The sequence below is a fragment of the Dermacentor silvarum genome, chromosome 7 (genome assembly GCF_013339745.2).
Source record: "Dermacentor silvarum isolate Dsil-2018 chromosome 7, BIME_Dsil_1.4, whole genome shotgun sequence".
NCBI lineage: Eukaryota > Metazoa > Arthropoda > Arachnida > Ixodida > Ixodidae > Dermacentor > Dermacentor silvarum.
In genome coordinates this window covers 76,808,664-76,821,052 of record NC_051160.1, presented here as the reverse complement: position 1 = coordinate 76,821,052, position 12,389 = coordinate 76,808,664, and positions in this window count along the sequence as shown.

The following is a 12,389-nucleotide window of genomic DNA, read 5'->3' as shown; positions in this document are numbered from 1 at the left end:
AGGTCTCAGAAATGGTCTACGAACAAATAAACTAAATGATAATCGACGAACATGCAAAAAAATAGCCTGGGTAGTGATCATAGACGTTTAACATCCAAGTTTGGGAGAGATACTAACGCAAAACAGGAAACAATACCTTTAAAATTTCTATAAGTGAATGAAGAGCAAATAACAGAAATTGCAAAAACACAGAGAAAAAAATTGAGGCTTTTCCTACAGCTGTCTGGGAGTATATGGAACTTGATGACGTTATGCAGCAGAAAATAAAACAGACACGGCAAAAATAAATTGTTTTGTCGGGAAGAGTACACCACGTAAGTGGTGGAACAAAGAAATAAAGCAAGCTATAGAAGAGCGTAAGTAGGCGTCTAGGAACTATCGAGAAGCCACAAAGTTGGGATTACACGAAGAGGTGCTCCTTCGATGGGGAAAATACCCCGAAAAGAAAAGGGTCACGGGGGAGCTCAAGCAAGAGAAAATGAATTCCCAAGTGAGCATCGGGTGAATAAATATTCTGGAGGCATAAAAGAGCACTCGGAGCTCCAACTAAACACTCGCAAACGGCCTATAAGGATGAAGACGGCTACATCTACGAAGGATACGATGTGCTGCAGTACATCACATACGTTATTAGGAACAACTTCGGCACGGAAGAAAGCTTAGTACAGATTCAAAAAGATCCAGCAAGAGCAGAGAAGCCTGATTTAGCAAAATTTACCATAGAAAGCTTTTACTGGAAAAAAGTAGAAAAAATGGCCCTGATAACACGGCAGCAGTACCCGATGAAATCCCAATACAGCTACTCAAAAAACATCGGTCCAAAGATCAGGGCCTCGCTGACTAATACCATAGAGCAAGTAATTAGAACCACGAGTATTTCAGTTGGATGGGATGAAACTAAGATGAACCTCATCTACAAAGGCAAAGGTGATAACAATAAGACGAGCTTCTGCAGGCCAGTTACAGTAACTTTGGTAATATGTAGAATCTCAATGCAAGCTATAATGTTAGAACTGACGTAGTTGGTGGAGAAAAATGCTGTATTGGGGGAACTACAGAATGGGTTAAGGCCAGGCAGACGCTTAGAGGATAATACGTTTGTATTAACTCAATGCTTAGAGATTTCAATAGCTCAGAATATACCCTTATTGGTAGAATTTTTGGATAATAAAGGAGCCTATGACATCATAGACAAGGAATTGTTATGGGATATTGTTAAGCACGAAGGCATAGATCCCGATATCAAGGAGCTGCTGAGGGAGATATACAGACACACCGAGTACAAGTCATATGGGAAGGTCGAAAAGGTAATGAAGTTGTGGGAATTCACCAAGGACTGAAGCAAGGATGTCCTCCGTCTCCATTGTTGTTCACGCTTTACGTTATGGGCATAGAAAGACGGCTGGAAAACAGCAAATTAGGGTTTCGTTTATCCTATATGCGTGATGAACAATTGGGCAACAGAAGGTCCCTGGACTGATGTATGCGGACGACATAGTGCTACTAGCGGACAATACAAGAAATTTACAGACACTTGCGAATATCTGTGGCAAGGCAGTGAAAAATGTCGGCTTTGTTATGATCGGCTTGGAACTCTGCATCTCAGTTGAACTCACGCACGTTCCCAGTGTCAGGGCAATTATCTACATCCCCAAGAGGCGGTTGTGATCTTCCTGGAAACTGTACCTCTCAAATATGCAAAACAGTCCCGAGAGCTTTTCCCGTGACGAGATAATCCCCTTCATCCCCGAGAAAGCGTCACACCTCTACGACTTGGAGCAGACGCAAAGGCGAGCAACCAAAGCAGAGGACCCGAGGGGGCAGAGCTCGTCAACTTGACAACCCGACAGAGGACTGACACTTCCACAAGTTCCGCGAAGGAGACATCGGCTACCATAAGACCACGCGGGATTATTTAAGGCCGTCCTGGCCCCTATGTTAGGCAGAACCGCTTGAGACTCGGATAGAGTCAAAACCATGTACCAATGAAGTGAATACAGTCTTTTCTATTTTTTCATCATCACGATGCCGGCCTTCATCGCCGTCTCCTGATTCTTGCGGTGACGACCCACCTCACCCGGTCGAGATTGTATCAGCTTTAAGTTTAGCACAGGTAAATCGCGAATAATTATCTCTAATGAAGAGATAATTATCCGCGGCCGGCGCCGCCGCTGCCGCGGATGTGTGGAGGCGAGGGCCATATTATGATGCTGCAACGAACCCCATGTCGCACACGGCGCGCGCCTTCTGTTGTGATTGGTTGAGTTTTTGTTTTGTTTTGTTTTTGTTTTTTTTTTCCGAGGGAGAAGAAATCCCGGGATCCCAGTCATACACAGCTTCACTGTAATACGCTTACTTGACTTCGAAAACCTACTGAGCTGACCTTGATTACGCGTCCACTTGGGGTCGCCGATGATTTGGGAGCCAGGAGCACTACGCGTCTCTGGAGACCTCTTATCATGCGCGCATTCATGTCGATACTGTGACAGAACAATGACGGCAGCGGAGGCGTGAACGCGCCTCGAGAGTCCATATTATAGCTTTCGCACAAACATATATGATACAGCAAAGAATAGTGGACCATAATAGCAAAGTATCAAGAAAATGTAGAGAACGCTTAAGCTTCGCCTTTAATCCTTTATTGACAAGTGTTGCCTACAGGTAACATTCCAAAGAAAAAAAAATTCTTGCCGAGCTTCAGCACTGAGTACGATGTTTCTGGCTAAATATTTTCGGTGAACACTGAATGACAGCCAGCAAACGTCATTTGTTGGGTTGGAGCAGAAATACGGGATGAAGAAGTTTGGCACGCGAGTCGCTTTCATTGGTCTGTCAGAGGAGACAGACCAATGTAAGATCTCCGGCTGTAGTGGTGTCACACACGGGATCTAAAGCAAATAAATCTACACCTGTGGTTGACATATGACGAGAGCTGCATGTACTTCAACTTCCAAATGCAGCATTAGTCGGCTTGGGGTGAAGCTTCCTTCCAGCTTCTTGCCTGGGTGTTACCCCCTATTACGGCCAATATTTCCGTAAAATATTTTCTTTTTTTATTGCGATAGCAATTATATGGACACTCAAAAGCAGATTTCTGCCGTCGCCGTCGCCGTCGCCGTCGCCGTGAGGTTCCGTATGACGTCATTTGGAGAAGAAATCGTCGCCGCGCGCCGAACGCTGTATGTGCGAGTGAAAGGGCGCGAGGGGCGCGTCTTTCACGGGGAGTGAACGCACGGCGGAGAACAAACGCGCGTTCTGCGCCGTGCTCGCTTAAGGGCTGCAGAAGTAGGCGTCTCTGTTCTCCTTCACAATCACCATGTATGTAGAGCAAACGCGCCTTCTTCCAACGAGCGAGAGGCCGTGGGGGAGGGGGAGGGAAGGGAGGCGACGTTTAGCTGCGGCACGCAGTGCCTATTTATATCAGAGGCTCCGGCAACAGTCACCAACGCCGCACGCATTTTGAGCGAACGCGGGCAAAACGCCGATGGCGTCGACAACAGTTCTGCGTGTTGTTCCTACCAAAGCCGCTCACCTTACTTCGTATGACATTGCTGTGTTGCTATCGCATTCATTGCTTCGCCCTTAGGGCGAAACTGTGACATTTTTTGTTGATCATGCTTATTCTTGATGTGTTTTGCAGATTTCGATAGAAAATAAACTTTTTATGGACCTTTATATGTCTCGTCTCTCAAGGGTTAAGAGTGGAACGCGATAGCATTCGAAGATCCCTGACTGAACCCATCCAACCGGGATGCACCCATTACGTATAATGAAATCACCAAACACTTCTACCTTGGACGCCGCATCTTTCCGCCCCCACACCCCAAACTTAACAGACCGCAAGCGCTAACCCTACGCTTATTACAAACAGACACGTACCCAAACCCCGCCAAACTCCACGTTCTCTATCCTGACGCGTACCCCAGCGACATGTGCCCCTCGTGCGGATACACGGCGACACTCAAACGCATCCTCTGGGAGTGTAGAAACGCTCATCCCGACTCTACCTCGGACAAGTGGGAGAAGTCCCTCAGAAGCTCGCTTCTCGCCGACCAGCAATGGGCCGTCAAGCAGGCCCACGAAGCGGCCGCCAGGTATTCCCTGTCGGTCCCTACGTGGGAGACGCCCACTACGCCCTAAGCGCGTCCTGCAGGACCCAAATAAAGTTTGTCCAGTACAATCCCTGACGGCTTCTCACGCTTCCTGGCACCTGCAGCTTATGTAACCATAATGTTTGCCTGCAAACGCTGGCGGCGAATGCTATGCACGAAGGCGAGCTTGCTGGTTCTTTCCCCCGCACAGCGGGATCCACCGCTGCCCTAGATTAGCGGGGGCGAGCGCCATCTGGATGGTGTTACAAGGAACCAATCGGGCCGCGCCGCTCCGACTAAGACAGACCACGAACGGCAGCTGTAAAAAAGACTTGTTTTTGACTTCCCGCACAACAGAATTGTGTTTTCTCGTATGTTCAAATTAAAATTCGACGCTATAGTGTCTATAGGTTGTGTGTAAGTCGTACTGTACGAATTTTCTGACGCATTTTACATTGAGAAATTCAAGTCGTTCAGTAACGCCTGTGCGCCACGCAGGCGCCACGCAGAGGTCGGAATGATTTTTCTCTAATGGACAATGCCGCGGACGCGGACACCAGATTTTCTGCCACATGGGGCCCCTGATGCTATAGCGTTAATAAATTGACCCGTGTGTTGTGCCAATGCGTGGAGGTGACGCCCGATGCGATGATAATGGTTGCCGCGGCTCGTCGCTCATGCAAGAAAATGTGCAGTTCTCCCGCACTGCGACTGCACATCCTGGCCTCCTTGTGTCCTTCGAAACATACCCCCCCCCCCCCCCCCCCTATTCCACTTCGGCGTGATAGCGTTTTTGGTTTTAGCAACGTTGTATAGGTGTTTGTATGGTCTCCTCAGAGGAAGAGATAATAGACAGAATGTATACCTAAAGAGACTGTAAGGTATGTTAGGGTTGACCTCCACAACTCTCAATGGTATTTCAGAAATAAGGGCTAAATGAACATTGCTAAATCCTCGTATTTTGCCTTCTTTACGTGAAACACTAGTATTGTTTCCTGGCAGTCTTCAGAGAATCAAAAGTGATAGCAAATATATTTGCGAAGAATAGCGAGCGCTCAGTGCTTGACGCATACCATAAGTTTCAAGCGTCCAGAATAATTGCGGCATTTGTAGAAATTTATTCATCCGAGCGTTCGTTGGTTTAGGAACATCGCAAGAAGTTTTCTCAATGTCCTGAATCAAGTCTACGTGTCAAAATAACGAATTTTTAGGGAATAAGAAGCCCTTATGGGCAATGCGTGGGCGAAATATTAAGAAAGGCAGTCCATTACAGGTTTTGCAGCACATTTTTAAGCAAGTGTTATCTAAGCTGTTATCAGCTATGTATCCCACTGTCCCGAAATACCACTTCGTCACACCAAGTTTGCATTTAATAAAGATGGGGCGCATTTTAAACGTAAAATGGGACAACGCTCTAGCGTCAGTAATTAGCAACATTGCAAATAATTACTGAACCCTCGTTTTCTTCCTACTGACACGTGCTATAGAGATTTACAGTAAAATTCGCTGTGTGGTTTCCTCGTGACGCCTTTCTTTGGCATGTGTTCAAGCAGTAGAGCATAATGTGGATGTCTCTGTCCTATAACTCAGGTACACTTAATGACAATAGGCACCAGAATATTTAATACTAGCATGACCGTAACTCATCGTACAGCTACTGTTTATGACCGCATATACCAGAATGCGACAGCCATGTTCACAGTGTTACAGCAAAAGTCAGTGAATTAAGCGAACAAAAAGAGCTAATGTGGCTACTGGCACTGCAATAGTAGCAATTGCTCCACCAGCCTCACTTTTCAGATGGGAACGTGGCGTAAAATTACACCAGGAACGTCATGTTCATTTCTAGCGGTTTGACACGTGCTAGCCACGGCATATGGAGACATGATGACACCCGTAAGGACTGACGAAATTCACGAAATTCCAGATCAAATTCGGCAACTGTATACTATGTTTCGACTTGCCAGGTGTATGGAGTCCACATTAATAAAATTGAATAATGCAAGACTGAAACGGCAAAGCAGAGATATAAAAGTAAATCCCACCACACCCGGCGACTAGGAGTCTTCTATATCGAGTCCACAGTTATCTTCTCCAGCGTGTTACATGGAACAACGTAAGCAAGCATACCTTCGCATGCGCAGGTATATTGGGTCCTTTTTTTTCGCAACTTCTAAATCCCGCGTTTGGTGTTATCAATCTCATCGCGCTTCAACATTGTAAATAAGCAATCTGATGAAAATTGATAGTGTATGTGGTAGTCCAACTTCAGACATCTTACACAAACATTTCCTAAGTTTTCTATATATCTGTAAGACACTTCTTTCGTCATATCCTCCTAATTTCGTCACCCAATTATCGCCATTCGGCATAAACTAGCAGAGAATATAAATCAAACTGTTCTTCGCTATTGGTGGTGTGTTGTCATACAGTACCTACTCTTGGAATACACACATAAAGACTGTGATATTTTCTGAGGTGTGGGCACTTGCTGTAAGCGTCGGTCTCAACATCAGTGTTTGAATGTCGCTGGTCAACAGTTTTTCTTGCGGCCAAACAGTACATAACCTTCAAACTCACCGCGAAGGCGCATTTCATAGTGGACAGCGCCCAGAACAGAAGAAGGAGCTTGGTGCTACACATGCAGACTGCACTGTCCTATGAAAATCACTCTCAACATTCATACTGGCAGAAGTATTTTAACTGTAGTGCTGGTTGGATTACTCAGAATAAAATAAAAGAAAAAAAAAAGATTGGGGCAGAATGTATCTCACGAATAATGTCGACGGTAATGCGTTAGCACTGAATCAGTATAGAGACACAACTTATTGCCACCTTCGAAATGAGTTATGCATGAGGCGTGTACAGTAGTGGGACTCCTCTTTCCGGCTCTCCTAAGAACACTCGGTGCCACTTAGAGCTGCCGCTGTGAAGCCTACGCATGGCGTCTGAAATGCATGGCACGCCGGTGCGTGCGGACACTGAGAAACACGTCATACGGCCACCAGAATCCTCTCTCGCGCTTCTGTCTGGACAGCTGCGTCAATTGAGTGGCACTGCTGAGAGGTCTGCTGATGGCTTCCGAGAGAAGAAGCGTGGCATGACGGTGCCTGCGAAGGCCGAGAATGGTTACCTCGCTTGGCCACACACTCTAGCACATACATGCTCAGGGAGCCAAGGTGGTGAGAGGTTCATTCAAGAGTGGTGCGCATACTTAGTGCATCAATGGCGCAGCTCGCTAAAGCGTTGACGTGAAAGGCATTCATTGAAAAGAGGCACATGAACGAGTGCATTTGTTGCGCAGCTTGCTAATGCCTCGGGTTGCTGTCCTTGATGAATTCTTGTGACGTGAGCATATTCCCGATCAGCATTGATGAGACTTAGCGGGTATTTTTCTTAATCATAATCGGAACATTCCCATCGGCACATGCCTAGTTACCGAAGTTGCCGTACGAGGCGTGCATTGAAGAACGTCCCACACCTACTTGCACGCACCCAGTGAGCCAAGTTTGCATCAAAGATGCTCATTGGAGACCAGCAAAAACCGAGCGGTACATATCCAGTACTCCAAGTCGGCATCAAAGAGCTTCTTCGAACAGCAGTGCCTACGACCCAGTCTCGCGTCTACAGTGACCTATGTCGGCGTGAAAGTGGTTCATTGAAGACCGGCAGGTATGTTCACAACCGGGCACAGGGCGGAGCAGCTGTCGAGCAGTACGCCTAACCAAACCAATGTAGATGTGGGAAGACCAACAAACTGTTTCGTCGCGCCTTCAAAAATGTGAGAGCACGTCATTCGCGTCCCCAAAGCAGCTGTTAAGCCTTATGGAAGTCCAAATGGATGCTAGCATTTTTGGCCTCGGTACTTTCTGTGCGCGATGCAGGACCCGTTAACGGAATCTGTCATTGTACATGACAGTACCACATTGATGCAAGCCCAGCTACAGTGCATTGCGACGATGGCCCAATTATTAGCCATTGTCAGGGCGCTTACTCAACTTCGTCATTATGTTTGTGGTCTCCGTTGTGATATCGCCAGAGACTGACATTTACTCTGTAGGCGCTCGATGAAGAAATATCTCTCCCGCCGCGCTACCTCCTACGCGCTGCCTCGGCAAGACTGTGACATTTGCAGAGGGAACGGCAGCAAACGTCATCATTTTCCCACCGACGCCCTCTCACGCTCTCTTGTGCGGTGACTCCCCCTACAGCTCAACGTCTTACTTCACCATTGCATCCATTAACATTGACACCACAATTTCCGAACTGCGCAAATACCACTGGAAAGCCTCACTCATAAAATTTCTGATTTGACAACTCGCGCGTTGCGTCGTCAAGTCTCTCATTTCACCATCCCAGGAAGTCGACTGATTGATTGATAGATGGGTTTTCTTGGCGCAGGGACCAGCTCATATTAAAAAGCGCCAGACCACGGTAAAATATTATGAGAGCTATGTGAACAGACCTCCAAAGGAATGAGAAGACGCACAACGCGCCCTTTCTGCGACCTATGGCACGGAAGAACGGAGGACGTCAACCGGGTTCCAGCCGCCTTGCTAAAAGCAAGCTTTAGCTCGCGCCTGACTCCGATGTTGCCTATTCAAATACATGTAAAAAGCAGAAACAGTTTTCTTAGCTAACCACTTGTCCGATCTTAATGAAGTTTGTTGCACTTGAGAAAGTATTATTCTAGTTTGCTGATGGAAGCAGGAGTTTGATTTCAGACCGGACGTTTTTAAAAGGCAGTTTAGAAAATTTCAAACTTCAAAAAACAGAAGCTAGAAGTTGACAAATTCGTACCTCGGCACCAAGAACCGCACTTCTTTAAAGTGCCACCATTAGATAATCTAACGCGATTAAATTTTATGTATTTATTTATATTTTACTTTAATTTGTTAAGTTGTTCACAAGAATTTTGCAAAAGTACTCCTCACATGTACAGGTGTTTTTATAGCATGTACAGGTGTTCGCTTTATGTGTTCGATTAGATGCATTTTTCATTGCTGACTTACAGAGCTGTACACTTGATAGTTTTATTTTCTGCAAATTTTCAATTTCCAACAATTTCTTTAAACATAGATGTAAATTCATTGTAATGAATTTGGTCTCAAGTGCTAGCGCCCGCACTCATCACTTCTAAGCAAAGGAAGGTATCCATAGGTCGCCAAAACACAGAACTCACTCAGCATAACAAAATATACTTTTGCGTTTCACTAACGCAAACGCAGACTCGGCAGTGTTATATTCAGCTGGTCTCACTCAGGCTGAGACAACAATATTTTACTCAACCGGGCACCTTCTCTCAGACTAACCAAAATTATGCGCAGCCGGGCTCGCTCACACAAAGAAACACCAGAATTAACTCAGCTGTGCTCAGTCAGACTCACAAAAATTCTGCTGAGCTGGGCTCACTTGCAATAAATCACCATGACTAGACTGAGCCAGGTTGATTCCTACTCAGAATCACTAGAGTCAGACTCAGGCAAGCCCACGTAAGCCTAAGGACACACTTGCAATCGGACTCACTCAAATTCACGGTATTACACACACACTCTCATACTAACGGAATTATTGATTCATACACTATGTGAACTCATGCAATCAGCGACTTATTTGATTCGATCTCACAGGTTTGTAACTCATCTGAAACACACGCAGACTAAAACGATCACTAAATCAGAGCCAGGTCAGCGCTCCCTTCCAAGTCACATTCAAGCGCACGTCTACTCAGATGCGTTGCCACGCCATTCAGAAGAACACTTGTCTTCTCACACGCCTATCTACTCGTAGTCATTCACGATCCTAATGGCGCCCGTTCGCACTCAATCATATTCGTTTATACTCACTCACGTCCATTTATAGTGAACGGCACTCACTCATGTTCCCATTCAAGCTTGTCAGTACTGACCGAAGCTCACACTATGGTGCACTAGTGCTCATCAGCAAGCATGCGTAGCTCATCGCACATACACCTGCCTACTCAGTCTGAATCTAAATGAGTCCCATTACACCAACATGCATACGTGTGTGCGTGTCTGAGTAGGTATATGAGTAAGTACGAGTGGATGCGAACTTGATATTGCCATGTGAATTAGAATTTTTTTTTAATCTGAGACTCTGAATGAGTTAGCCGGTCTGTATTACACGTGACCGCATATTTTTTCGGAGTTTGCGAGAGTCAATATGAAACAGAATCTACATGATCCTTAATGAGCTTGAGTCTGCTTATTGAGGACTGCTGCCTTTTCGAGCCAGTACGCCTGTGGCAATGCGTCTATTGAATCAAATTTTGAAAACGCAGGCTGCACAGAATCCATGGGAAGTGTACTTCAGCCACTCAATTGATTTGCATTCCGTGCGCTTCCTGCAAGTCTTTCAGAGCGCACTTCTCAAGTACGTGCCTCTCACACTCTTTCACTTCCGTATCCTTTGCTGTGATGAGCACCTTGTTGGAGAAGGCAGAAAGAGAAAATAAAAAAACTAACACTAGTTATCGCAGCTTACGCAAGCGTCAACCACCCTATCCCTAGTAGGTACAAACACACAAAGCACACGCGCGAACCTACAAAGACATCACAAAATACATCATGCTTACCGTTGTATTTATATTGCCCACCGCTGACGTCCCCCTTTTTTACTCTCGTGAACCTCTTTGTTCAAGGTTGTCGAGCTGAAAAAAAAGTACCCGTTCTGTTCGACCTCTGCTCTTCCTTATTTTTAATAATGATATTTCTAATGAAATCAAGTCCACTGTACGTCTGTTCGCTGATGATTGTGCACTGTACTGTAATGTGGAAAGTGGGGCGGATGGCATACAGCTGCAGGAAGATCTACATCGTATCAAAATGTGGTGCAGTTTAAACAGAATGAATTTGAACATTAATAAATGCGTGCATGTCAGCTTCACAAAAAAAGTTAATAAACTGCGGTATCGCTACTATCTAGATAATCAAGTTGTTCGCCAGGAATCTTCGTATAAGTATCTCGGAGTGACTTTATCTGAGGATGGATCATGGTCCGAGCACATTGACTGCATTGTGCGCGAGGCCGGAGCTTCACTTGGTTTCCTTCGAAGGAATCTCAAGCACGTGGGAAGTCACGTCAAAGAGGCTGCATACAAAGCCTACGTAAGGCCATTACTTGAGTACGCCTGCCCTGTATGGGATCCGTCCCATTCCGTACGAATAAAAGTGTTGGAACGCATTCAGTCTAGCGCTGCAAGGTATGTCCTGGGGCGGTACAATCGGTTTGATAGTGCAACGGAATTAAAAAGAAATCTAGGATGGACTCCTCTAAGCGAACGCCGCAAGAATCTTCGTCTCAAGCTTTTTTACACTATATATCATAATCAAACTGGAATCAAGGCCTCATCATATCTGCGTCCTCCATATTGCTTATCCACCCGAAGAGACCATGTGTTCAAAGTTCGGGAATATGCCCCCAGGACTAACCTTTTTAAGTTTTCTTTCTTTCCGAGGACCATATCGGAGTGGAATTTGTTACCGGCTGAGGTTGTGAGCCAAAATTCTGTTGATTTGTTTTTCTCTGTATTATGCCCCTCGCAATAATGCCAATGGCGCTGCGAGTTTTGTTTGAATAAAGAATAAAGAATATGTTTCAACGTAATCGAACTTCGTTCCAGTTTAGTGTGGAAAACAGATTCGCTGTATGCACTTGGCCCTCAGTCTCCCACGTTACTCGCATAGAGCGGCAAAATAAGCGGAACACACTCACGGGCACTCACATAATATATTTTTTCCCTAGGAGATCCCGTCCCTTACTCGGACTCAGATTAAGCAGAATTTGATTCAGCCTGGCTCACTCTGCGTCAAACACGGTCTTACTTGTACTCAGTGTCACCAAAATTCCATTAGGCATGGCTCATTCACCATTATACTGACGGGTCTGTTTGAGTCTCAGTGAGTTTGCAGACCTACGCAAATTATTCCGTGAGAGGGTAGCCACAGCTATGGAAAATACGGGTAGTGCGCTTCTAAAGGAAGTACAGTGCTGGTGGAATGAAACACGACAGGGAAACCTTAAGGTGGAATGCCTAATATGTGCAATTACTCCAGAGTTATATGCCTTGTCGCTAAAAATATGGTCACTAAAGGTGACGCGGACTTGATCTATGTGTCCGAGCCAAAATTACATCGATGTCGCACGAAGTGCAAGCGCTGCAAATGTAAGTATGCGCATTGGTTAGCCCTAAATTGCAGCATTTCATTCCGCGAGCACTCTACAAAAGGGTTCTTCCGGCTTGCCTCATTGTTTCTCCGCAATACGTCATTCGCTGAA